At 30.0% G+C, this 5,661-nt stretch overlaps 1 protein-coding gene across 2 annotated transcripts in view; it reads left to right on the top strand.

Moving 5' to 3' along the window:
- The window catches only part of LOC117173217, a 123,993-nt gene that overhangs the window by 67,212 nt on the left and 51,120 nt on the right, over positions 1–5,661 (top strand). The window contains exon 2 of one of the 2 annotated variants that reach the window (XM_033361674.1): positions 859–1,030. The exons of the other annotated variant lie outside the window; for it this stretch is intronic. The gene's annotated coding sequence lies outside the window, so the exon portion shown is untranslated. The remainder of the gene's footprint in view (positions 1–858; positions 1,031–5,661) is intronic. 2 annotated transcript variants of the gene reach the window in all.

The raw sequence follows: 5,661 nt of genomic DNA, 5'->3' as shown, positions 1-5,661 counted from the left end.
ACATCTTGTTACAGGTGGAAACAAGTGCTGACAAAGATTCTTATCTCTACCAGTTGGTAGAATAGGTTCGCTGTGGTAAAAAGGCTCCAGTAAAATGCGATCGAGGATCCCAGTCAAAAACCGGTCGGATTCCGACCGGGTTACCCTATTTGTATCCGGGATCCGATCGGGTAACCCGACCGGGAGCCGACTGGGTACACCCGACCGGGATCCGACCAGCGCAGAGTGACGAAACCAACCAGAATCCGACTGGGGAGCCTGATCAGATTCTGGATACAAGCAGGGCAACCCTGCCGGATTCCGGTCCGAACCCGGTCATAATTTTTACACGGGAATCTGTTCTTACTAGAGTAAATACAGTATCCCCACTCCCTCTCCCAATTATTGTTGTCTGACTCTTATTTATTAGATGATATATTTATAATGGTGTTCGATATATTAATATTAAAAATAAAAGGCAGTGCAATTTTTTATAGATGTGTCTTTATTCTGTGCATACATTTTTCAAAAAGTTCATTATCAGATAAAACTAAATTTTATCTCACAATTAAGATGGTTACAGAGCAATATGCCGACAAAATTTTTTTAGTCAGATTTTTTTTACTAAATTAAATATTCTTCGCGTGACTTTCTTGATTAAATAGTCGGACCTCGCACCTCTAACGAGAAGACCAAGCGCCTAACCGAATGAGTCACTAAGATTCAAAGAATATTTTTATAACAAGAAATATGAGGTAGCTTATTTTTCTCTCCGGCTTAAAATGGTTACAGGATAATATATCGTAAAAATATTTTTGTCAATATATTAATTATTACTTAAGTGTAATGCAATAATTTTTTATGTATAATTTATGTTAGGTAATATAATCTAATAACAATATATGGATGAAACTTCGAACCTTTAACGTGAAGTCCAAGCGTCGTAAATAGAAGGATGCTTGTGTTCCATTGATCCGTTGTGAAAACTAGAGGTCTCATTAATGATGCCCTAGAGGTTAAAATCTATTCCACCAACAGGATTCTTTGCGATGTGAGTATATGTTTTGCTTATGTATACAGATGCCCACTTCATTTGATTTTTAGTAAATAGTCGAATAAATTCAGCCCGTACATGTTTCTCCTTTAGGTCTCGGTTTATTGCATCCAGATTTTTCTCACGAGAAATTCCAGGGTACTCAATATGAAGCACGGCAACGTCGGGATTGCAATCGTGAATACTTTGACCTTCTACAATTTTTGGGTGCCCAATAAATGTTATAGACCGCTTAGCATTGTTACCGTCTTCGTCCACAAATATAACCTTTTTTCCCTGATGAATTGCGTTAGGAAGCTGGGAAGCGTGCACTATGGCGAAATATTTGCCTGCTGCAAATGCATGCCCATAGTTGCTAGGTACAGCATTCCTATTTTCTTCAATAACTTTGACCGTGTATTCAGGATCTATAATTATCAGACCCTTTTTATAGAGAGCCTCTTTCTTATCCTCAAAAGATAGAGGAGTAGTATCGTCATCAGACTTTCGCTTATTACGAGAAGATCCTGGAAGTGCTGGTGGTACTTGTTGGTTAGAGTTGTATTGACCTGCACGTTTCGGACGAATGTGATATGATGTTGTTTCTGCAAGAGTAATTATACGAATTAATTTGGTAGCTTTATTACACACACACACAAATATATAATTACATTATTATATACAAAATTGCTTATTTTATTAGTTAATATCAATATAAATTTTTAATTTGAAAAGCCACTGAATCAAAACACTAAACATGCAAAATAATATCTTGACAGACTTAAAAGCCAAAAATACTTTCAAAACAGAAGGAAATACATTCTATCTTCTCAACAGTGCCACGATAGGACTTGTAGGACAATAACTTTTCTCAAAATAGGGTTCCCCTACCACTGTCATGCTCTCCAGCGCGCACGCATTTTAGAAGCCATTTTTCAATAGTGCTGCGCTGGCAACAAAGCCTTGTTCAGAAGTAGATGTATTAATTCGTACCTTCGTGCGCAATTATTCAGAAAGTAGGACTCAAAGTCGAATACAAATATAAAATAATTATTTCCTATGAAACCGTTGAATTAAAAATCTAATAGTTAACATTTCGAGCAGAAAAGACGAATTTTCTATTAAAGAAAAAGAATGTTCAACAAAACAGTAAAATTTACAGCAAAATAATTAAATTTATATCGAAATAATTAAATTTGGTACTATATAAATGAAATTGCAACAAAAGAGTTGAATTTTTAAAGTAATAATTCAATTCTCAACCAAAGAGATGAATATTTAATTAAAATAATGAATCTGCAGCAAAAGATAAATTATTAACGATGGGATTTAATTTTTATTTAATTAGTTCAATTAAAATAGAAATCAATTCTTATTGAAAAATATAATAGTTGATACTTCAAACATAAAATAAGGACTGTGCAAATTATTCCGAACCGAAGTGGCGCATAATTTAAGGCGCCTCGATAGTCGATTCTAAAAGTGAAAGAAGAGAGTGAGAAGAATTTATTTTAAAACTTCGTTAAGCTACGAACTGGATTTTGGATCGCCACACGCGCCTACGCAGTACAATCTAACGCCATTTTATCGAAAAAGAGCGCTTATTCTGCATATTTTAGATAAAGTATCGTATGCACCACGAGAGTAAAGTTGTTTTAAACTTTACTGCCTAGGTATATAATCAATATTATTTTCATTGAAAATCAGAGCGAATTTTCAAAAAAATAGTTCATCCGCTAACTAATAAAATTAATGTCTAATAAAGTAGTTCAACTTTCTACCAATTAGTTGGATTTTCAGCCAAAAAATCGAATTCCTAATCAAACATTTAATAGTCAAATTTAAAATAAAAACTATCAATTTCGGAATGAATTAAGAAGGGTTAAAGTTTCATTTGAAAAAAAAAATTAATTTTCGACAAGAGAAACGCATTTGTAACAAATTAGTGGATTCTACAACAATAAAATGAGTTTTTGACAAAACAGTCGAGAATTTCAAAATCCTAATTTATAAAGAATGCTTCAATTCTGAAATAAAATTATTAAAAATTATTTAGTATTTGAACATGATATGATACTTATTAATTATATTTATCATTTTCAAAATGTCTATCTTTCCAATTTATTGTTATATTTTTTTATTGCGCAATTGCAAAACTTCAATTTTCGAGGCCTTGAGACAAAACTTCATTTACTTTAAAAGTATAGAGGTCAAAAATAAATATCAAAAATTAACTTGACTATTTTTAAGCGGATACTATCTTCCTCAAGGATTTATTAGTCTTTAATATCAATTTAAAAAATGTTTGTTTTGCTACAGTTCCGACTTTTGATTAACCAAAAGCATTATTAATAATCTGGATAATATTGTGCCCTAATTATTGATTAATAGCCTTAATGGTTTGATATTTTAAAATTCATATTTTCTCGATTTAAAACTGAAGAATATTTAATTTGAAGATTTTAAGAAGGTATAATTGTTCTAAATTAAGTGATAAGAATTACTTGAAATAATACAAATTTTTAAAGGTTTAAGTACCGAAAAGTTGTATCTTCTCAATTATTGATAATCAACAATTAATTAATTATAAATTAAAATTTGGATTTGTTTTATTTGCAACGATTCGAAGTAGAAATTTTTCACCTCTTAATGTTTCCCATTTAAAATTACTTCTACTTGAATTTTTTTTTTTAATAAATCAATTTTAAGGGCTTATAATTTAATCTTTTTACATTTAGAAATGTAAAAATGACGTGGAATTTATTTGTTGATCTTGGAAAAATTTGTTTATTCAATTTTATTGCAAAATGATCATTACTTGTTTTTTAAATAACCGTTTAAAACGTTATCAATGCAGAAGATTCGACGTTGATAAATTCAATTAAGTTTTCAATTTCAAATGGTTGAATTTTAATAGTTTTGAATATGAAATAATTAAAAATTAAAAGTTTTCAATTTTGAACGTTTTTAATCAGAAATAATCAATTTTCATTTTCTGTGAATATTTACTGATCTAGTTTTTCGAATTCTTATCTAAAATGATCAAATTGTCCTTTTCACGAAAATGTAATCCAAAATCCATCAATTTTAAAATCCTTTAATTTGAACAAAATCTGTTCTATTTCGAACGCTTTGAATCAGAAATGATGCAACCTCAATTCCTTTCTTATAAAATTCTTCAATTTTGAAAATTTTAGTCTGAAATTTAAAAATTTTGAGAACTTCTGATTCAAAACTTTTCAATTCCAAGTACTGACAATTAAAAATTTTCCAATATGAAGCGCTTTTAGTTACGTCTTATTATACAAATTCAATTCCTATTCTTTGCATTTAAAATATTTTTCTTTATTTAAAGATATGTCTCATTTAATATTGGTTGATTTAAAACGCTTCTAGTTCAAAACATTCAAAATTTTTTCGGTGTTCATTATTGAAGGTTACTTTTTTCCCGAAAGGGGCAGTGAGGGGTATTGAGGAAGGGGCATTAAGGGGAGTGGTGGAGAGAAGTAGGGGAAGTGAGGGGAAGTCGAGTAGGGAAGTAGTGCAAGGTATTACACTTTTTTTTAATTTTAAGTGCAAGGTCCAGATTCTAATTATAATTTTCAGTTTCTCATGTGGTGATTTCCAACTATTACAACCAAAATTTTTTCAAAAAACTTTGTACGAGTAGATTTTAAGATCTAACAAGAAATTGGTGGAGAGGAGGTTATAAATTATACTAATTCAATCAACTCTTGCTATTCTTGTCGATTCATAATTGTTTCTTCACCTTCCTCAATGGCGAACAAATAATGATAATCTACGCGAAGGCCGAACAAGTAAAAAACCGCTAATGGGACATTCAGGCTCTATTTTTAACTCTAAAATATGCATATTTTTCACTGATTTCACTCATATTTCCAGTGTCCAAGTTATAATTGACACATAGCTTATAATCGCGTAGAAATAAAATTTATGTAAATTTGGAGACTTACGGCAAAAGTTACGCTACAATTTAATTGTTGAAATATTATTCGTAGGCCTAAGGCTGCTTATCTATGTATTTATATATAAATTTATTTATATATTTATATATTTCTCCTCGTTTGACTTAAAATTAAGAAAAAAACGTTGCAAAATATTTTTGATAAATAAAAATAAAAAGACAACTCCTATTAGATGACTGTTTCAAAAAATTTCGTAGAAATTTTTAAAAGCCTGAAGTTTTGGATTTTTTGGTAGTATTTTCGATAAATAAAACTAAAATTATAAATTCTATACAGAAATGAGTTAAAAATATCTTGTAAGACTTTGTCAAATCTGAAAATCCTCTGAAACTTTTTTCCTTATCTCACATCGTTTGTTTCGAAATCTGAATTGTCGATTTTTTTCATAGAATTTTTGATGAATCACACCCAAATAATAAGTCCTATCAAAATATGGATAAATAAAAATTGTTAGGCCTTTTTGAAAGATATAATTTTACTCTAAAACTTTTTCCCGTATTTTGTATCGCTTTTATCAAAATTTCAAATTCTGGTTTTTCTTGCATATTATTTTCGTAGGGCTTTTTTATTGCTGCAATTCTTCCTTGCCATTGTACGTCGTTTGACTAAAAATTGGAATTTTTTTGTTTTTTCTTTTTAATTTTTTTTTTATGAATGGAACAG

Source organism: Belonocnema kinseyi, chromosome 1, assembly GCF_010883055.1.
Source record: "Belonocnema kinseyi isolate 2016_QV_RU_SX_M_011 chromosome 1, B_treatae_v1, whole genome shotgun sequence".
Lineage (NCBI taxonomy): Eukaryota > Metazoa > Arthropoda > Insecta > Hymenoptera > Cynipidae > Belonocnema > Belonocnema kinseyi.
The sequence above is the reverse complement of the archived record's forward strand: the minus strand, read 5'-3'. Positions and strand labels throughout refer to the sequence as shown.